We start from the raw sequence: 23,311 nt of genomic DNA, 5'->3' as shown, positions 1-23,311 counted from the left end.
CCTGGAGGAAACCCACGCAAACACAGGGAGAACATACGAACTCCTTACAGATGTTGTCGGTGGGATTTGAACCCAGGACCCCAGCGCTGAAAGGCAACAGTGCTAAACACTGAGCCACCATGCTCAATTGTTCTCAAAAATAGTAACTTTTACCAGGAATATTAACATTTTTACATGCCACTGTACACAATAAAATCATCAACTGCAATCCCCCCAAGATAGATCGATAGATTCACTAATGATTGCAAAAAAATCCTTAAATGCAAAGTTTCTAAATGCAATGAGTTGTGGACAGCTGAAGCCTGTGGGAGAGAACTAGGACGGAGCTACCGGGTTGATGGTGTATCCAACGAGGTTCTAGTGGTGGATCAAAGAGGTATATTTGTGATTTTTTTTCCTTATTTATGAGAATATGCAATGCCTTTTGGCTTGGAACTGCGTTTCACATGGAGAGGGTTTGCGTTGAAGCATATTGTTGTATTTGATAAAAATATAAATACGGACATACAAATAAAATTAAAAATTAATCACACTGAAATGTAAAAAGAGAAAAATTAAAAAATTAAAAAAAGAAAATGATTAAAAAGAAATTTGATTTTCTATTGTTAGCAAAATTGTGTAGAAAAATATGTGACACAGCAACTTTTATATATGATAGTAACTGCTTCTTTTTTGTGTTTCCACCTTTTTCCTTTTTTTCTTCTTTTATTCATCAATAATCTTCCAGTGGTTTCTCTATATACAAGAGACTAACTGGAAAGCAGATTGTTACATAGACTTAATGTTTTTTCATTTCAGCTATACTTTTTCACACTATGAAATCATACTATCATGTGGTCATGATTTTCTTTTCTACCAGAAATCTTTACAAATATTTCTTGAATACAAAAGTATTTTAATAATCATATTTCAATTTTATCCTATAAGACCTTATTTGGACTATTGTTCTTCCCACCTTCTTACATTGCAATCCATTGGTGGTGCCTTGAAACTTGGAACAGCTCCCCCAGATCTGGCAGCTCGGCCCTGGTTGCACAGCAGCAGAGGGTCGGACCATTCAGACTACTATCACTATGGATTACTTCCATAATAGACTATGAACAGGGAAATGCCACTTCCCACAAAGTGTGGGAAATATGGATCCTGCACTAATGGAAAATGTGACATGCACAGAATATTACTCTGAAGAGACTTTATAATCAACTAGAGAATGTACTAAAGGAAGAACTTCATTACAGGTTAGATGCCCAATTCTTATCCAATAATATGGATGAGAAGTTATAGTTCATGGGGCTTCAGGATTGTGCTCACCTCCCCATTTCCTAAATATTTGTGCTTCTCCAGTGAATGGGACTCCATCCTGAACTACTGCATGAAAAATAGTTACTGTATGCTATATAGTTTATTAAAAAAAAGATCAATATTAGCCGAAACCGCTGTCGAGAAAATATATACTTTAGCTAAGGAGTTAGTCCGTTTTGAACTTCACCCTGATTTCAAAAGATTTCATTCTGATGTGATCTCATTGGTAAAACACTACATTGGGATCGTGATGATCACCTTGATATTTTCAATTATTTCAATCATGACAGTGATGGAGTGGATTACACCAGAGGCATAGCTAGGGGTTTGGTTCAGGTAGTGAAACTTCTAAGTGGGCTCCTAACCAGGTAACCGTAATTAGAACTATCTTGGCCCGCCCTAATAGTAGATGTAGGAGAACCTCAAGAGGTGACCGCTGTCTTACTACAAAAAAATTTCTAAACAAAGACCAACACTGACAATACTGTCATATGGTGACCATAAAGCGATAGTTATCAGTCCTGCAAAACATGTAAGAGATTAAAGTACAGTTATACATAGTGACTTCCAGCTGACGTTCTTTTTGCTTGAGTTATTCACTTTTTCTGTCTTTTCCATGTGGCCCAGACCGACATGACAATTTCTTACAGCCAGGACTCTGCTGCAAAAATTATAACAAAGACAAATACGAATTCCAGCATTGTCCCCATCTGTCCCCCAATGTGCACAAACTTCTTATCCTGCTGATACCACAATGCTGTGCAGCTGCTGCCGTATGTGTCCCGATTACCGCACCTACTCTATTGTATTGTGCCATATGGTAAAACAAAACTCAATAATAAGTTAGTGCCCTGTTTTAGAAAACAGTTCCCATATTTTGTCCCCTAGAAACTAATAATGCCCTCTGTGTGCCCCTTTGACAGTCACAATAACCTGATTTCCCCTATAACAATAAGTCCACACTTTACATTTAAAAATGTCAAGAGTCTCCCCCTCTAGACTCTCATCTACACAGTATGATGCTCTTGTATACACAGTATAACGCTTCCACACTGTATAATAGCCCCTACACAGTATTCTGACCCCCTAAATAGCCCCCAAACTGATGATGCCAACATTGTATAATGGCCCCTCACTGGACAAAAGCTGCACATTAGCTCCCACACTGTATTATAACCACCTCACTGTATGATGAACCTCACAGTAGTCCCCACAATGTGTGAAGGATTGCCATAATATTCTTTAGACTGTATGATGGCCCCCTCAGTAGCCCTTACACTGTATGATGACCCCTTCAGTAGCTCAGACACTGTTTCATGGCCCCCAAAGTATCCCTAACTCTGTATCATGCTCCCTTTAGTAGCCTCTTCACTGGCATGGCCACCTCAGTAACCATCACACTGTATCATTGCCCCCTCAATAGCCTCCACTCTGTATTGTAGCCCATTAAATAGCCCCATTTGTATCATGATCTATTTAGTAGCTCCAATTCTGCATTATGGCCACTTCAGTGGGCCCCACACTGTATCATTGCCCCATTAGTAGCACCCACACTGTCATGGCTCCCTTACTAGCCACTGCACTGTATGATATCCCCCTTAGTAGCCCACACTATGTATGATGGCATCCCCTTAGTAGCCCCCAATATTTAGGGGGCTTGCTTAATATCCCCCACTATTTATAGAGGCCCCATTAGTAGCCTCACTATTTTTGCAGAACCCACACACACATTATGGCCATAGCACAATTTTAAAAGAAAAAAATAATTATCATTGCAACGAATGGAAACGGAGGCACAGAAGTTAAAGTTCACATTAGTTTTTATTAAGGTTTAACGTGGAACCTCTGGGCCACGGTCCGGGGGCTCCAAATGGGGCGTGACTATGTGAGCCCCAGACACCCGTGGTAAGTCCCCTCGAACAGGGTCAGAATGGTATACTTGGGGGACACGGGTGCTACCTCCAGTTAGACCCTGGACTCGTGGTAGCCGGACAAACGGACAAGCAGGGTTAGCGGGAGACGTGGAGCTAACCAGGTGGAACTGGGTGTACGGTAGAAGCTGGTTCCAGCTGTACTGGCGTTGTCTGGAGATGAGGATGGCAGATTGACGGGACAAGATGGAACTGGCGTAGACAAAGCGAACATCGTCCAAGATAGCCAGGTAACTGATAGATGATGATCTGTGGAAACAGAGAGTATTAGCAGAGCACTGGCAGAGAGCTTTCAGAAACTGAAGCACATACTTGGAGCATCTAGACATCTTTTATCCGCATGCCTCTTCATTTTTGTGAGGCGATTTTTGTGTCAGTCCATATCTTCGAGAATTCCCCAGTAAAGGTGTCAGCTGCAGGAACTCCTGAAGGCTCAGAGATTGGAAGAGGAATCCCGGGTTGGAGTCCAAACACAATCTGAAAAGGAGATTTTCCAGAGGATTCACTTACTTGATTATTGTACGAGAATTCTTCCCAAGGCAGCAACTTGATCCAGTCATCATGATGCACATTGACGAAGTGACGCATGATTTAATTAGTCCTCTTTACTTGCCCATTAGATTGAGGATGGTATGCAGAAGAGAAGTCCAGCTCCACTTGGTCAGATTTACAAACCGCTCTCCAGAACTTGGAGGTGAACTGGACACACCTGTTGGACACAATGTGGAGAGGAAATCCATTAAGAGGAAAGATGTGCTGTATAAAATGGTCAGCGAGCTCAGAAGCAGATGTGCCCCCCTCCCGGATGCAGCGCCAATACTGAGCGGTCACATCCTCACTAGAGGAAGAAAGTCCAGAGGTGAGATCGTTCCAATTTATATATCACTCACTGTTACTGTGATTCACCCAATAATTGATATCTGTAATATCGGATATGCGGTCTGTGATTGGTAATGTGATATGATTCTCGTGCTGAGAGAATTATTCCCCTAGAAACTGGTATATGATTTTGGCTCTAAGAGTCTCGGGGATATTGTGGCTATTTTTTAACATTCCTATGAATGTGAATTTTTGTGAGTCCTTTATTGTATTTGGTTTTTTTTTCATTTTGGATATTAACACTATTTCAAGAATTAGATATTAAAAGTTAATTTTTAAGTAATAATCACACCCTGCTTTGATAAATTGTTTTTGGATTGGTGGTCATTGTATTCTCACTACAGTTAAAAGTAGCGTCGTATCTCTGAGTCGGCCCACCAGAGCGCAGGGCCAGGTCAACAGCTTACTCTTCCCTGTAGCTTCGCTATAGGATAATAGTAAAACGAAACATCCATTCAGAGGGGAGGAATTTTGTCAATAGCAAATAAGAAAAATTCCGTACATCAAATCGTTATACAAATAAAGTGTCTCTGAAGCCCTCTAATGAAGCACCCCCTGAAAAAAGTTGATAACACAAATGCTGATATATCATCTCTGTCTGAGCCCAATTTGACCTCTGTATTGTCTGTTTCCTTGATAAATGCACCCATTAACACACCTGGGAGTTTATTTCCAAGCTCCTTTAAATTCATTTTATTCCTCGATGCAGAGAAACATTTAGAAGCAATTAAATAACAGATAAAAAAAGATCCAGAACGAAACAATCAATTCCCTCTCCCTCGTGGAAACAAAAGTTGTCTCCAACCTTTCACCTTGTCTCTCAGAGTCTGTCCCTACACATTTGTCCTCCACATCCTCACCTAATACTAATGAACCCTCTAAACTCACCTTTTATTAATCGTTTTGAACTATATAGGCAAAATACCAAATCTGAAATGATAACTCAAATGCATGTAAACAATAGGTCCTCTGTATCTAATAAAATCATCACGATCAACAAGATGATCATGTATAACAAGATCTGTCCCTTTTTACCCAGAGCTCTTAAAAGGGACTCGTAACAAATGATGATACTCCAAAGTCATTAAACATAAAAAAAAAAATTACAGTGGAAAAAGAGCTGGGCACAAGCCAAAAAGGCAAGACATTAACACCAAATTAATCACTACAAACAATGTCTTCAATCTTTCTTACTATAAACTTGCTTTCCAAGAATCTGCAGTATTAGCAGTCCTCTCATTTGATCGCATTCTTGACTTCTAAACCTTCATTAGAAAAATCACCCTAAAAAGACATTTCAACATCATTAAAGAAAAACCTCAAAATTCACAAACATCACAAGCCCATGACCTCAACTTACATGTTGTTGTCAAGTGTAAATCCAAGTTTTACCCGGTACAAAGCAAGAGACCCAATATACCGTAAACACTTTCAATGAAGCCGCAATACAGTAGCTCTACAATAACAGCAATTTAGTAATAACTTGTGCTGATAAAGAAGGGTGCATAATAATCCAGAACTCTAGTTACTATATGTATGAGGCCATAATATTTTTGTCTGATTCTATCTTACTGCAATATCCCATCGCAACCCCTTCACATACATCTCATTGAAATATAAAATTCTTATTAACAAAGCTGCATCCCTTTATATCCTCAACCATCAACAAAAAATGTATCACTGTAAATACACAAATGGCTTCATTGGCTCCATTTATCTATAATCCTTTGTCCGGCAGCGCAAAATTTAACGCATTATTTTTCCACTCGTTGAGTACAAAAGTGAAATATTTAAATTTATAGAAACAGCAAAACAAACTTGTATCTAGATGTATCTACCTAAGGTAACCTCTTGTGCCTTTCTTAATTTAGGGCTTGTCTTTTACATTCCATCCTCCATTCACTCTCTGGAACAAAAGGGGACACTAGCCCCAGATTAATTCGTGTTCACTCCTACTACTCCCCATTATTTTTCTGTTCAATGCAAATAGTATTTTATTTTCCACCCTTATCATCAAGTTGTCTACATATTTGCTAAATGTCTTACATTTTATACAAAACGTAATTTAACCACTTCATGACATATGCCGTACATACAAAATATGGCACTGGAGGAGGTACGTTTCCGCAAACCACCAAACATGTAGGGTACGACAATCACGTTGACTCAATCACAAAGGCGGCACGATCATCGGTTGGTATCGGCTATATATTAGAGCTGACACCTTGCAGAAACGCTCACGATTTGTGCTAGAGATGATTACGGGCATTTAACCACTATGATGTCGCTTTCAATAGTGACAACAACACCAATCGGCTTAATTAAGGAGCTCTCTCTCAGCTTCAATTGGTACTATGTGATTACAATTGCTTTGTGCCAATGGTCTCCATAGTGACTCTAGGCCGAAAGATGGCTAAGGGTGACCTGCAAGTCCTCACTTAGAGCAGGAGCTGACATGCCATCTCCCTGTGTGCCATAGACTGATCTAATACCCTGCAATGCAAAAGCATTTGTAGAGTATTAGATCAGCAACCAGGGCAGAGAAAGTTGATGCCTCATCCTCGGTCAAAGTTAAAAAGTAAAAATAAATTTTAAAAAGTGAAAAACTTTTTAAAAAATGCAAAATAACAGCAAAAAAATGTTATACCAATAAATTTGGCTCCATGGAATAAATGGCGCTATAAAATGTATAATAATAATAATAAAAAATATATATTAATAAAAGTCTAACAAAGTACACATATTTGGTATCGCTGCATCTGTCACGCTAGTTAACCCCATCTACAAACATAGTAAAAAAAAAAAAAGATTTTTCATCATACCCCTGATCAGAAAGTAGAATAAAATTCAAATAAAAAGTCAAATAAATTAAAATAGTATCTCTCAAAATGTCATCTTGTCCTGCAAAACCAAGCCGCCATACAACTCCATCACTAGAAAAAAAAGCTATAACTCTTCGAATACATTGACGTAAAAACAATTGTTTCTTCTAAAAAATTGTTTTAATTATTTAAAAGCAACAAAACATTGAAAAGTACACATGTATCATTGAATCCAGAGCGACCCAATAAACAAAACTGTCACACTACTTAACTCCTTCAGTGAACATAGCAAAAAAATATGCTTTTTCATCACACTGCCAAACAAAAATTGTAATAAAATGCAATAAAAAAGCTGAATGTAAATACAAATGGTACAGATAAAAAAAGTCATCTTATCCCGCAAAAAACAAGCTGCCATTTAGCTCTATTAGAGCAAAAAAACAAAATAAAGCTATTGCCCTTGAATATAACAATGCAAATACAATCCTTTTCTTCATAAAATTGTTTTTATTGTGTAAAAGTGGCAAAAAATAAAAACAAAACATAAATGTGGTATCGCTGTAATCGTACAGACCTGAAAAATAAAGCTGCTTTATCACTTTTACCACACGATGAATGACATAAAATGCAAAAACAAGATACAATTCCTCAATTGCTGTATTTTGTTAATTCTGCCTTCCAAAAATTGAAATAGAAAGGGCTTAAAAAAAGTTTATGTGCCCAAAAATTGTATCAATAAAAACTGTGACTCATCCCACAAAAAAAACAAGCCCTCACATGACTATCAGAAGAAATACAGAAAAATGATAGCTCTCAAAATATGGAGAAAAACATACATATTTTAGTGTCTGACAGCAACCAAACATAAAAAAGCTATAAATCTGGTATCGCTGTAATCGCACTGACCCAAAGAATAAATTCATCTAATCACTTATACCGCACGAGGATTGGCTTATAAAATAAATGAAACCAATTATTGACCCGCTGTCAATTTGTTAATTCTGCCTCCCAATGTCTCCACTCACATTTATCTTGCACTCTAAGATGAGAGCTTACATCAAAGTTTCCATTTAAATCCATTCTGAAGTATGTAAATCGGATGGAACCCTTGGCAGAAGATTCCTTATAAAAGAGGCAGATGGAGGCACTGTGGAAATTGTCTGGCCTATGATCTGGTGGTGTCCATCTTTTTAGGTGTGCATGAAAGTGTGGCCAGGCACAGTTTTGTGCTCATCTAAAAAGAAGGACACAGCTGAACAGAGACCAGACATAGACAAGAGTAACTCTGCTGTCTTATCATAGTAGAGCATATGAAGGAGGAATGCACAGAAAACCATATGTAAAACGATAAATTTATTAAAGAAAGTTAAAACAAACTAAAAAGTGCATTAACAAAAGATTGCATGTGAAGACAATGTCCAGTGAGAAAAACAAGGGGACACCAAAGCCAACAGGAAAACAACAAATAGTGGTAGTTACAATTGTAGATGCACAATATGATTAAAACAAGTATACCAAAGTGCACATATGTAAGAGACTATACCCAGTTATAAATAACCCACAATAACAAGGGGGAAGCTAACTCAATAATACAGCAGAATAAAAAGCAATTATAGAGAAATGTGCAGAGCTATGTTACCTGTTAAGCTGTGGTGCCACCACCCCAACGCGCGTTTCGACTTCCATGCCTTCTTTTGGGGGAGTGGCATCACAGAACATCAGAGAACATTAAATAGAAAACATGGACCAATTTGTTTTTTTTTTCCTGTTGTCTGTCGTGTCCCCTTGTTTTTCTGACCGAACATTGTCTTCACATGCAATCTTTTCATAGTGCACTCTTTTAGCTTATTTTAGCTATCTTTAATAAGCTTAATGTTTTACATACAGTTTTCTGTGCATTCTTCCTTCGTATGCTTGTCTTGCTCTTTTTTGCACTATAACCTGTACCTAGCATCCTTATTTTGAGACAGTGTCACTTGACTGTTTTTGTTTTATTCTGTCTGTTTAGCCTGCTCATATGTTCTCCTACTTCTTCCTGTGTATTTTCACAGACTCGCTTTTGTAGGCTATCATGGATTACAGAACCAGAAATACAGCCTGAAAAACTCAGGTTGCTCAAGTGTTTGACAGTGATTCAACCAGTATGAAAGGGGAGTGATCCAGGGGACATTAATTCTCTTCAAATCCAAATTAAACTTCTTTTACATAGACATATCAAAATGTGGTGGAATAGGGTCTTTCTAGAGAATTATCATAGGAAGGGCCTCATTCCACGGGGCCTGCATATTCAGGTGTTCCCATCGTTTCCCATTAATGATGAAATGTTTATTTCTAAATGGGAGGAGATTTACAGTAAAAATTTACAGTAAAAGCTCATTCCAATTCATGTAATTGCTTGTCAATCTCAATAAAAAGTCTGTTACCTCTATTGAGGGAGAAATTGATGATCTTTACATCAAATGCAAAAAATTATCTACACCAGCTAATTTAACAGCTTTCAATGCAAATATGGAAAAGAATTCCGAAGAATGTGAAACTACCCATGCAAAAAAAACTACTTCAAGATAATCCAAACAGGAAGAAAATAGCAGCACTACACAAGTCTTCCAGTAAAAAAAACATTTGTCCTTTATTTTAACAATGTGCTGTGGACATGGTTACAGAGGGCAGGATAATTGCAAGATGAACTGATTAGGTTAATGGACTACGGCCGTTTCGCGTGGTGTACGCTTCAACGGGTCCAGGACCTGTCTTGCAATTATCCTGCCCTCTGTAACCATGTCCACAGCACGTTGTTAAAATAAAGGACAAAGGTTTCTTCTACTGGAAGACTTGTGTGGTGCTGATATTTTCTTCCTGTTTGGATTTCCACTCATGTTTTTTCGAGCAAGCATGCCTTATTCCAGTGGATTATCGTTTGGTGGGGTTGTCGACTCAGCTCATCCTACTGGACTCTGCTAAGACTGCTCAAGCAGTGAGTGCTCACCTGTTTCTTAGTGCCATTCAGCTTTTTTCTTGTTTTTTATGGACTACTTCAAGATAATTCTGACTATGCGCAAAAAACAGTCTGTAGGTGGCAACGCATTCCACCATTGACTAGGAATCAGAGATCATCATCGGTTTCATCTTTGTCATCGTCTGGTGAAACTTCTGATACTTCGTTTATAACTATGAAAACATGTTATGGAAACAATGGTAAAAGGAAGTGGGAACGTAAATGCACAGCTAATAAATGCACACCTAATCAGAAAAAGGATACCCTTAAGGCAGTTAATCTTTCCGATCATATTTTCAGTGAAAATGAATTGTCTGTTCTTTCTAAAGGCCTTACTTTTTCACCCAGCATGCGTATTGATCCGTTCACTGCCCTGAAGGATTTACATATTTTTGCGAGGTCTCTTTTTTTAAAAAACTGGCATCATAATGAGAATATTCAGAAATTATTTCCTATGCCAGGCAAACAAGCAGCTTTACAATCACTAGAGGAATTGGTGGTGGAACATATGAATCCTTCCCTGGGTAAGCTCTCAGCTTCTTTACGGCCAAAGTCTAATAAATGTCTGCCTAGTTCGCTTTGCTCTAATATTGAAATATTTGTCAAGCTGGTAACTGATGATTTTGAAAAAATTCCACCTCATGTTTATCAAAATAATTTAACAAAGACTGAACAGCATTGTCTTAAACGGCTCAAAAAAAAAATAAAAGACGTTGTTTATAAGCCAGCTGACAAAGGTGACAACATTGTGGCTTGGCCTTCTAAACTATATGAAATAGAAGCTTACTGTATGTTCAAGATAGAACCATTCAAATTACAAGAAACTGACCTTTAATCCTCTATCAGCTTATGAGGAACTATCAAAAATTTTACATAAAGCAGCAATTGATGATATAATCGCCCATGAAGTACAGGATATTCTTTTACCTAAGGATCCATGTATACCAACATTGTATCTTCTACCAAAAGTACACAAAAATGTACAAGTACCTCCAGGTAGACCTATCATTTCGGGTACCTCCAGATAGACCTATCATTTCAGTACTGTACAGCCACATATGGGGTATTTGCACATTCAGAAGAAATTGCTTGACACATTTTGATGTCACTTTTAATCATTTCCTCATGTGAAAATGTAAATTCTGGGGCTAAAACAAATGTTTTGTGGTAATAATGTAATCATTTTTTCTTCATCGCCCAATAGTAAAAGATTCCGTAACACACATGTGTTGTTGATATGATCACTGCAACCTTAGATTAATTTATTGAGAGGTGTAGTTTGTAACATGGGGTCACTTGTGGAAGGGTTTTCCTGTTCTAGGACGTCATTGGCTCTGTAAAAATGACATTGCACCCACAAACCATAACAGCAAAATCTGTACTACAATATGGAACTCTTTCTTTTCTGAGCTTTGTATTGTACCACAAAAGTAGATTTTGACCACATATGGGGTATCGGTGCACTCAGGAGAAATTTCACAATTAATTGTACCATTTGTTTTCTCTTCTTTGCACTTGCAAAAATGTAAAAATTGTGGCTAAAGCAACATTTTTGTGGGAAAAAAATGTAGTTTTTCATTTTCACAGCTCAATGTTATCAAATTTTGTGAAGTATCTGTGGGTTCAGGGATCATATCATACCTCTAGATAAATTCCTTGAGGAGGTACTTTCCAAAATGGGGTTATGTGTGGGGGTTTCCACTGACAAGGCACATCAGGGGCTTTGCAAGCGCAAATGTTATGCTGTGAGGGTCTTCAGTAAGGAAGAGGGGCCTCAAACTGACTCTTGAGCTGAGACTGTAATTAATTATCCCTGTCCTAAGGGTACTCTTAAAGGTAGAGAGGCCTGAGTCTCTGGCTTTACTATGCTCCTGTAAAAATCCCAATTTGTCCTCTCTCCCACCTCATGAGGCATGGGACAGAATGAAAGGTAAACCAGACAGAAAAACAAAACAGGGATAACAGAAAACCTTAATAATACAAAAGCACTAACCAACAAAAGGAATCATAGAATCATAGGATGGTAGAGTTGGAAGGGACCTCCTGGGTCATCTGGTCCAACCCCCTGCTCAAAGCAGGATTCACTAAATCATCCTAGACAGATGTCTGTCTAGCTTATGATTGAAATCTTCCATGGAAGGAGAACTCACCACCTCTCGTGGCAGCCTAACCGTCAAAAAGTTTTTTCTAATATCTAATCTGTGTCTCCTCCCATTCAGTTTCATTCCATTGCTTCTAGTCTTTCCTTGTGCAAATGAGAATAATGTGCAAATAGGAAGGAGGATATGGAGAGGGAGAAAATATACTGAATGGGAAAAGGAAACAGGAGATAAACACGCACATACAACAGCAAACTACAGAACACCACAACTCCAACTCCAAACTTCAACTACTTAATTTTAGCACACAGAGCATGAAGATGAATATTTAACCAGTAGGGAATAAATGCCTAAAGCCTGTATATATAGTGGGAGTAAAGGATAAGCAGTTGCAGCTGAGAACGACCAGTGTTGTGAATTCTGTTGTCGGGCTCCCTCCTGTGGTCATGAATGGTACTTCAGCTGGTTCTGTCCATGGACTTCCTCTGTTGGGTGTTTCTGAGTTTCACAGGTGACGAGGTTAATTCGTTAGCTGCTGCTCTATTTAGCTCCACTTAGATCTTTGCTCCATGCCACCTGTCAATGTTCCAGTATTGGTCTGTTCACTCCTGGATCGTTCTTGTGACCTGTCTTCCCATCAGAAGCTAAGTTCCAGCTTGTATTTCTTTGGTTTGCTATTTTTCTGTCCAGCTTGCTATTTATTTGTTGTCTTGCTTGCTGGAAGCTCTGGGACGCAGAGGGAGCGCCTCCGCACCGTGAGTCGGGGCGGAGGGTCTTTTTGCGCCCTCTGCGTGGTCTTTTTGTAGGTTTTTGTGCTGACCGCAAAGTAACCTTTCCTATCCTCGGTCTGTTCAGTAAGTCGGGCCTCACTTTGCTAAATCTATTTCATCTCTGTGTTTCTATTTTCATCTTTACTCACAGTCATTATATGTGGGGGGCTGCCTTTTCCTTTGGGGAATTTCTCTGAGGCAAGGTAGGCTTTATTTTTCTATCTTCAGGGCTAGCTAGTTTCTTAGGCTGTGCCGAGTTGCATAGGGAGCGTTAGGCGCAATCCACGGCTATTTCTAGTGTGTTTGATAGGTTTAGGGATTGCGGTCAGCAGAGTTCCTACGTCCCAGAGCTCGTCCTTATTATCAGTAACTATCAGGTCATTCCGTGTGCTCTTAACCACCAGGTCCATTATTGTCCTGACCACCAGGTCATAACAGACCAGGCTGTACGGAATCAGCCAGCATGGAAAGAGTCCTTAAACCTCTCCTCACTGAAGGAAACAAAAATCAGTTTAAATTAGGACATGAATCCCACCATCTCTAAAGAGGACTGTGATTCATTATTCACCATGACCGTCTAACTGCAAGTCTTCCAGGGGGACATGACACCCTCATGACAGCAACATGGCGTCCACGATCTGCTCCAGCCAAGTTTGCGATCCAAAAGTTAAATGGTGCTTTTTCTCTTAAAAGCCCTGCTGTGCACCCAAACATTACTTTTCCACCATATATGGGGTATAGATGAACTCAGAAGAAACTGCACAACATATTTTGAGTTCTATTTTCTCTTGTTACCCTTGAGAAAAAGAAAAAATTGCAGTTAAAGCAACATTTGTATGGGAAAATGTAATATCTGATTTATCTAAATTTTTAATTCTGCATTGCTTTAGTTCCTGTGAAGCACTTAAAGGGTTAATAATCTTCTAAAAAACGGTTTTGAGCACCTCGTGGGGTGCAGTTTCTAAAATCGTACCACTGTTGTGTACCTGCTGTCACATAGGCCCCTCAAAGTCACTTCAAGCGTGATGTGGTCCCTAAAAAATATGGTTTCTTAAATTGTGTTGAAAAATGAGAAATTGTTGATAAAATTTTAACTCTTCAAAAAATTATGTTTAAAACATGGTGCTGACGTAAAGTAGACATGTAATAAATGTAATTTATTATCTATTTTTTGTTATATAACTTTCTGTTTTAATAGCATAAAAATTGAAAGTTTGAAATGCACAAATAAATGCAAAAAATATTAACCTAAATTATACCGCTGCCATCAAGTACACTGCATCATGAAAAAAAAATCTGTGCAGATCTTTCCTCTCTCCCAAAACACTATTGGTCATATGTGGACGTATTCTCCAAGAGAGCTGCAGAAACAATTTCGCCTCACCACCCCTCTGACTGTCTTATTGACCTCTTGCCTGGTGCTGAGCCTCAGTGGAGTCGAGTCTACCCGTTATCTACATACTATATACAGTGACTGTACTAGCAGAATAGCGAGTGCAGCTCTGGGGTTTATCCTTCTAGAGTGAGCAGACGTGTCTGTCTGAGCAGTTATTAGCACCCTTGGATATGAATCTAATACAACCACTGTCAACTACAGTTCAGCAATGCACACAGCTTCTATCTTGTTGGTTACTGATGCAGCAATCTGGGTACAGAGGTGAACACTGGACACAGTCAGACACGGCGTGGACTGGAGCGAAGAAAAGGGTCACTGATCTGCTGGCTGTCCCAAAGCCATCACTAAACGTGTTGTGTATTCAAGGAATCGACTTCTGGAGCTGAGCTGATTGAAGTCTTCTCCAGCTGTGGCCATACCACATACTCCTTGTGAAGTGTGAAGACCTTTCAGAGACTGCAGAGCAGATAAAAGGTTGAAGTCCAGGAGAACAAGATTTAAACCAGCAGTACCATCAATTTTGTAGTTTACGCTCGCTGGGAAATAAGACAGATGAACTGCTAGCTCTGTGTAAAACCCAGACGGAGTTCAAGGTATGCAGTCTCATGTGCTTTACAGAAACCTGGTTACATGGGGAGGTTCCTGATTCAAGTGTCTCGATTCCAGGGTTTCACATGGTTCGGGCTGATAGAAACAAAGCTAAGTGTGGTAAGAAGAAGGGTGATGGGGTGATATTATACATTAATAACAGATGGTGTAATTAGCGGCATATTACTGTTAAGGAATGTCACTGCAGTCAAAACATAGAACTCTTAGCAGTTGGCCTTAAGGTACCTTCACACATAACGATATTGTTAACGATATCGTTGCTATTTGTGACGTAGCAACGATATCGTTAATGAAATCGTTATGTGTGACAGCGACCAACGATCAGGCCCCTGCTGGGAGATCGTTGGTCGCTGAATAAAGTCCAGAACTTTATTTCGTCGCTGGACTCCCTGGAGACATCGCTGGATCGGCGTGTGTGACACCGATCCAGCGATGTCTTCACTGGTAACCAGGGTAAACATCGGGTAACTAAGCGCAGGGCCGCGCTTAGTAACCCGATGTTTACCCTGGTTACCATGCTAAAAGTAAAAAAAAACAAACACTACATACTTACCTACCGCTGTCTGTCCTCCAGCGCTGTGCTCTGCTCTCCTCCTGTACTGTCTGTGAGCCGGAAAGCAGAGCGGTGACGTCACCGCTCTGCTTTCCGGCTCCCAGACAGTACAGGAGGAGAGCAGAGAAGCAGAGCGCAGCGCTGGAGGACAGACAGCGGTAGGTAAGTATGTAGTGTTTGTTTTTTTTTTACTTTTAGCATGGTAACCAGGGTAAACATCGGGTTACTAAGCGCGGCCCTGCGCTTAGTTACCCGATGTTTACCCTGGTTACCGGCATCGTTGGTCGCTGGAGAGCGGTCTGTGTGACAGCTCTCCAGCGACCAAACAGCGACGCTGCAGCGATCCGGATCGTTGTCGGTATCGCTGCAGCGTCGCTAAATGTGAAGGGGCCTTTAGGCTTTACTATCTACCTAGTGTATTCACCATTTGCATTGCACTAGTCATGTATATATACCTCAATCTGCCAGCCAAGAGGCAACTGGGGAAGTGTTGTCAGGGGTGTTGGCTCCCCTTCAGAAAAAGCACCCAAACTCGTTAATCATAATTTCTGGCGATTTTAACAGAGTCAAGATCTCAAAGGCTCTTCCAAAGTTCTATCAATATGTTAAATGTACAACAAAAGATAACAGCATATTGCATCTCCTCTATGCAAATGTTAAAGACGCTGATTCATCATCTGCACTACCACCCCCCAGCAGGGGGAAATCTGACAACAACCTCATACTATTATCTCCATCTTATCAATCAGTTGTCAGCAAACAACCAGCGACTATAAAACTAATCAGGAGGTGGTCTCCTGCAGCTGAGGAGGCCCCGCAAGACTGCTTTGACCTCACAGACTGGGGAGAGCATGATGATGTGAATGATATTGTCAGTAGAGTAAGTGATTCTATAAATTTTTGTACTGATGCTGTAGTACCAGTTAAAATGATTCAATGATATGCTAATAACAAGCTTTGGATTACAAAAGAATTGAAACACTTACTAAACAAGAAAAAATTGGCATTTAAAATGAAGGGTACCAAGAAACTGAAACTGATACAAAGGGACTTAAGGGGGGAAATTAGGAATGCCCGTGTTAGGGCTAGCCGAAAAGACCGAGTAAAAATAGATGTTTATTATAAATGGTGCGTTCGCTGCCCGGGGTCCACCGTGCAGGAGGAACCTGCTGCTAGTGAATGATGGCACTGTTTGGCGGTATAAACTAGCTCTGTTACCTCACAGAGCAGCCATGAGAGGAAAGCACTGCGCCATGTTAGCCTCACAGGAGCACAAGCTTACTGCTGAACTATAGCAGTCAATGGTTATACACACACGCAATCTCCTCATGGGAGGTGCCGGTATTCTAGGGGCTTATTTCAGCCGGGTCCCTGAATACGTTCACGCAATCTCCTCACTGGAGGTGCCGGTATTCTAGGGGCTTATTTCAGCCGGGTCCCTGAACACATTCATGCATAAGCATACTGGCGCAAAGCACATATTTGGATTGATACTAGCGCATGGCCGTGCGGCCATGTGAGCCTTATATAGCTGCAGCAAGTACAAGACCTTCCTAGAAGGACCAATGAGAGGCTGCCACAAAGCCAGAGCACCTACAGGACCTTCCTGAAAGAACCAATGGACTTAGCTGCAGCATCTGACCATGTGACCCTCGATCTCCACTGAGAGATTTTACTCTGGGCATGCTCAGAACGAGAAAAGCAGGACTTAGTCCTAGAAGCGTCTGCTCGCTGCTGCCCAGCACTGGCTTCAATGGCAGAAGCAGGAAAAGCAGCAGTAACTCTTTGTACAGAGTGGGACTGAGCAAGAAGCTGGGACTGACGTCTCCGCTGAGCAGGCTCCACTGCGGCAGGAGAAGAATGGGAGACCGCAGTGGAGATGGCCCGAGATTCCCCCTGTGCAGAGGCAGGAACTCGACCCCTAACAGCCCGCGAGGCATTCAGAATTAAATTAGAAAATAAATTGTCACACAACAATTCCATGGAGGTGTGGTCGGGCATTAAGCAGTTGACTGGGTTTAAGGCAAGGCTGGAGCGTGGGGAAGTGTATCTTCCCATGGCTAATGAAATGAACGAGTTTTTCAACAGATTTAGCAACACATGCATGCGCCGCGTTTTCAGGAATGGGGGATGGAGCAGGGGAACGATCTGTAGCATTGACATTGGGGGATAAACTGTCTGCTTTCACTGTCTCCCCAAGCAATGTGAGGAAACAGTTTGTTAAACTAGTCATTGGCAAAGCAGCTGGGCCTGATGGCCTCCGTCCAGGTGTCCTCAGAGCATGTGCAAACCAACTGTGTACTGTTTTCCAGCTCCTGTTTAACTGGAGCCTACAATTACAGAGAGTACCAATGCTGTGGAAGACCACCTGCCTGGTGCCGGTTCCTAAGATCACTTTTCCAACTTCCCTACATGATTATCGTCCAGTGGCCTTAACATTGCATGCTATGAAGTCGTTGGAGAGAATAGTACTTGCCTACTTGTGCCCAAGGGGGAGGGTCTACACTGACCCCTTACTGTTTGCGTACTAGCAGAGATTGGGGGTGAATGATGCGGTAGTGTCTCTGCTGCACACAGTGCCTTGCAAAAGTATTCGGCTTTAAATATGATCGCTTGCACAGTGCTCCTTGGGATGTTTAAAGTTTTGGAAATCATTTTGTGTCCAAATCCAGCTATAAACTTCTCCAGAACAGTGTCACGGACCTGTCTGTTGTGTTCCTTGGTCTTCATGATGCTCTCTGTGCCTCAAACCGAATCCTTAGACTGTCACAGAGCAGGTGTATTTATACAGAGTCTTGATTACACACAAGTGCATTATATTTATCATCATTAGGCATTTAGGACAACATTGGATCATTCAGAGATCCACAATGAACTTCTGGAGTGAGTTTGCTGCACTGAAAGTAAAGGGGCCGAATAATATTGCATGACCCACTTTTCAGGTTTTGAATTTCACAAAAATGTAAAATAACCAATACATTTCGTTCAACTTCACAATTGGGTTCCACTTGTTGATTCTTCATCAAAAATTTGGTATCTTTATGTTTGAAGCATGATATGTTGGAAAAGGTTGAAAAGTTCCAAGGAGCCGAATACTTTCGCAAGGCACTGTACAGTATATTCATTCTTGGACAATGATGGAACTGCAGTGTGCATCATGTTCTTTGACTTCTCATGTGCTTTCAATACATTACGCTCTTACTATGAACTAAGTTGACTGATATCGCGGCAGATGAGGGGATGGTGAATTGGATAAAAGACTACCTGATGAACAGGCCACAGTTTGTAAGGATGTGGGAAGTGGTATCTGGCAGTGTATGGAGCAGTGTTGGAGTCACTCAGGGTACAGTGTTGTCGCCCTTCCTCTTCACATTGTATACAGCTGACTTTCATTTTAAATCAGATCTCTGTCACCTCCAAAAATTCTCAGATGTCTCAGTGATTGTAGGTGGCATTGTGGGGGACCGGGGGGAGGAGGAATATAGAAGGGTGGTTTCTCACTTTGTGGATTGGTGCCAGACTAACTGTATAGAACTAAATGTGAAGGAAACCAAGGAGATGGTGGTGAGTTATAGAAGGAAAAAGGATGATTACTTACCGATCACTATTGCTGGCCAGGAGGTAGAGATGGTTGAGAGCTACAAATATTTGTGGATTCACCTTGACGGCAATCTTGATTGGAGGTATCATACGGAAAAAGTTTACAAAAAGGGAATAAGCAGACTGTACTTTTTAACGGCAGTTCAGGTCGTTCAATGTGTGCAGTAAAATGCTTGAAATGTTTTACCAGTCCGTTGTGCCAAGCGCCATCTTTTTTGCTATCATTTGCTGGGGCAGTAGTGTACGAGTAGCTGATGCTAATAAGCTCAACAAACTTATCAAGAAGGCAAGCGTGGCTGTTGGCCTCCATCTTGACTCGTTTTAGGAGGTGGTGGAAGGCAGAATTCAGATGAAGCGTTGGGCTATAATGAACAATAATACACACCCACTATACAAGCTGTTCGTGAAGCAGAAGAGCACATTCAGAAGTCGACTAATCCTACTTAGGTGCAAGAAGGAGAAATTCAGGAAATCATTTGTCCCTACTGCTGTGGGGATATATAACAATTCCCTAAGCGTGAAAGATGACAATGACCTATGGCTGGGGCACTAATGGCAATGATCAGAGATTTAAGCACCTACATTCACCCAAATTTGTTTGTTATGTTATGTGGTTAGTCATGTGCAAGATCTGTGTCTAGTAATTACGTTATGTAATGCTATTTGTAATGTTGTCATGTTTGAAATGCTGTTTGTAATGCTGCTGTAATACCATAATCTCCCTCGGGATCAATAAAGTGTACCATATTATTTTGTATCGTATCTTTCCTGGAGACAGAGGCAATGTCTCAGTACATCAAGGAGAATCTTGCAAGAGGATTCATTAGGAAGTTAGTGTCACCAGCAGGGGCTGGTTTCTTCTTCATGCAGAAGAAGAATGGGGAATTACGTCCATGCATTGACTACAGGGGTCTTAATGCTATTACTATCAAAAATAAATGCCCTCTGCCTCTAATCTCCAAACTCTTTGATCATTTGCGTGGAGCAAGGGTATTTACTAAATTAGATCTGTGTGGCGCCTATAACCATATATGCATCCGTGAGGGAGACGAGAGGAAGATGGCATTTGACACCAGTGACAGCTACTATGAATACCTGGTGATGCCTTTTGGGCTTTGTAATGCCCCTGCTGTTTTCCAAAACTTTATCTTTTGGGATATGCTATACACCTCAATCATGGTCTATCTGGATGATATTCTCATCTACTCTCCAGATATAGACACCGACCGGAGAGAAGTTTGCAAAGTCTTTGTCCTCCTATGGGCAAACTCCCTCTATGCCAAGTTGGAGAATTGTGTGTTTGAGCAGGAGTCCTTGCCTTTCTTGGGCTTTATCTGCTCTGTCCAGTGATTGGCCAATGATCCTGCCAAGCTGCAGGCTGTGATAGACTGGCAGGAACCCCATTCACTTAAAGTGGTTCAGCGGTTTATGGGGTTCATTAACTATTATCACCAGTTCATTCCCCACTTCTCAACTTTGGTAGCTCCCCTGGTTGCCTTCACCTAGAAGGGAGCTAATCCCAAATTGTGGTTGGAGGAGGTCTAGAAGGCCTTTCTCTCTATTAAGTCTCACTTCGCTAGTGCTCCCATTTTACATCGCCCTGATGTTGATAAACAATTTATCATGGAGGTGGAAGCCTCTTCCGTCGGTGCTGGAGCCATGCTTTTCCAGAAGGATGCTCAATGTAGGAAGCATCCTTGCTTCTTTTTTCTCCAAGACCTTCTCACCATCGGAGAGGAATTATTCCTTTGAGGAGAGGGATTTGCTAGCAATAAAGTTGGCTTTTTCAGAGTGAATACATCTCCTGAAGGAGGCTCATTACCCCTTCCAAGTATTCACCGACCACAAGAATTTGGTGTATTTACAAACAGTCCAGTGGCTGATTTCTTGCCAGGCCATATGCTCCCTGTTTTTCTCCCATTTCAACTTTACCCTCCATTTTATCTCCAAGGAGAAGAACACTCATGCCAACTCTCTCTCCCACTCTATAGTGTCATCTGAGGAGGGAGAAGAGCCTTGGCTTATTGTCCCTTCAGAGAGCCTGAGAACATTTTTCTACTAAGAGGCCTGTGATGTTGGAGACTATATTCGGGCATGTGTTTCCTGCACCAAGAATCAGTCTCCTCGGCAGTGCCCTGCTGGTTTATTGTAACCCGTGCCGGCAGCAGAGAGGCCCTGGGAGTTGGTCGGGATGGACTTTGTGGTGGTGGGATTACCCAATTCCCATAGCTGCACCATTATCTGGGTAGTCACCAACCATTTCTCTAAAATGGTACATATGTTGCCTTTTCCGTGGTACTTTCAGCAAGGTCTTAGGTGGCATTGTTCATGAAGCAAATTTTTCGCCTACACGGCATGCCTGACAAAATAGTCAGTGACCGGGTTTCCAGTTCGCGTCTCGGTTCTGGAAAGAGCTCTGTCGTCTGCGTAGCATAGAGCTAATTCTCTCTTCGGCTTACCATCCTGAGACGAACGGGTTGGTTGAGAGGGCCAACCAGACCCCGGTCACATATTTGGGACATTTTGTTTCCACCAGGCAGGATGACTGGGCATCCTTGCTACCGTGGGCAGAATTTGCACTGAACAATGCCCTTGCCGATTCCACTGGGCAGACCCCATTCCTCCTTAATTATCGCCAGCATCCGTGTGTCCCTGTGCCCATGCGATCCATCGAATCTAGGGTGGCAAACTGGGCAGTGGAGGCATGTGACATTTGGGACCGCACACAAGAAGCCATCTGGGGCTAAAAGGAGAGAATGAGGGTCTCCCACTCCGACTTTTGCCCCTGGCGACTCAGTGTGGCTCTCAGCCGTCACATAAGGCTGCGAATTGAGTCCACTAAGTTTGCCCCTCGCTATATAGGTCCCTTTAAGGTCCTGGAACAGGTCAACCCTGTGGTCTACCATCTGGCCCTTGCTCCATACTTAGGTATCACTGACACCTTTCATGTGTCCCTCCTAAAACCCATTCACATGTCCTGGATATCTGAGTAATCTGCCTGGACATCGGATTCGTCTGCAGACGATTATGAGGTGAACGCCATCGTCAGGTCCAAGGTGGTATGTGGCTAAAAGTTCTTTCTGGTGGACTGGAAGGGTCATGGGCCAGAGGACAGTACCTGGGATCCTATCGATCACATCTGGGCTCCTCAGCTCATTGTGGCATTTGAGCATAGCGAGGCCCAAGGAGTGGGGCCCCAGGAGGGGGGTAATGTTAGGTGTCGAGATCCCACTGCTGCACAGGGAGAATCTCGAGCCATGTCCTCTGCGGTTTCCCATTCTTCTTCAGTCACAGAGGATCCTGCTCAACAGAGGCATCGGTACCAGCATCTTGCTCAGGCTAATGCTGTGCATTTGGTTGCTGCTGCCATCCCAGGTTCAGCTATAGCAACCAGCATTAGTAAGCGGCAAGCAGACACTCCTGGGACTAATTCCTGATTTTCACCATCTAAGCATGCCTGTGAGACGACCGCTCATTGGTGGTAGGAGGTCACATTCTCAGGTCCTCAAGCAGCTCGGATTGGGGCATCAGCAAGGTCCCGGAAGGCTGCAGCTATAAAAGGATGGCATATATGTCCTATAATCGTGGTATGTGTGTGCAAGTGTGTATGTCTCAGGTGAAAGCTCCTAATGATCCCCTTCCCTCTTGTTGTTTATGTGAATAGGGTGATTGGAGTCAGAGACAACGCCAAGTTGTGGCTTCGCCTGTAGGCCACTGTGCACTCAGTCTGCACTCCTCTATAGTTAGCGTCAGTTTTGCATTCGCCTGTGCGACGCAGTGTGCACTCAGTGCGCCATATGTCTTCATTTTCTGTTGTTAGTGGAGTTCACCAGTGCGGTGCCGCACGCACTCTGTTTTAAATACAATTAGTGGCTCTGTGAGGTAACAGGGCTCGCTGCAGTACACAACGAGTGATGGTTAAACCTGTGTGTGTGTTTGGTACTGTACCGCCATATAGTGTCAGCCATTACTGAGCAGCAGTTTACATCTCTGCACAGTGGACTCTGGGCTACAATCGCACCTTATTACTATATTTATATTTATTTGGTGCATTCCGCCAGCCCGAACACCATGTCAGCTGTGCACCCGGCATCAGATCACAAGGGTCCCCATGTGTTTTCGACGTTGGCTGTCAGCTGCTGCGGCAGCCAGATTGTCACGGTGACCGTGGCAATGCACCATACACCTTCCGGATCCTCACTATTGCACTTCCAGGATACAATATATATAAACATCGCACTTTTTGGTTTTGTTGTGCCCCCGGAGGAAGAAATTATTACAAAACGTACGCTGGGGAGGGCAGATGTACCACTTGGGTGAAATCTTTCAGGCAATAACCGTTTATGTGACATGGT

At 41.7% G+C, this 23,311-nt stretch overlaps 1 long non-coding RNA gene across 1 annotated transcript in view; it reads right to left on the bottom strand.

The window, feature by feature from the left end:
- Nucleotides 1-3,171: 3,171 nt before the first annotated feature.
- The window catches only part of LOC138645912 (uncharacterized), a 123,556-nt gene continuing 103,416 nt past the window's right edge, over nt 3,172-23,311 (bottom strand). The window contains exons 2-3 of the long non-coding RNA XR_011314807.1: nt 3,744-3,942; nt 3,172-3,482 (exon numbers count right to left, since the gene is read on the bottom strand). This is a non-coding gene — a long non-coding RNA (uncharacterized lncRNA). The remainder of the gene's footprint in view (nt 3,483-3,743; nt 3,943-23,311) is intronic.

This window comes from Ranitomeya imitator, chromosome 7, assembly GCF_032444005.1.
Source record: "Ranitomeya imitator isolate aRanImi1 chromosome 7, aRanImi1.pri, whole genome shotgun sequence".
Lineage (NCBI taxonomy): Eukaryota > Metazoa > Chordata > Amphibia > Anura > Dendrobatidae > Ranitomeya > Ranitomeya imitator.
This window is presented reverse-complemented; position numbering and strand designations above follow the sequence as displayed.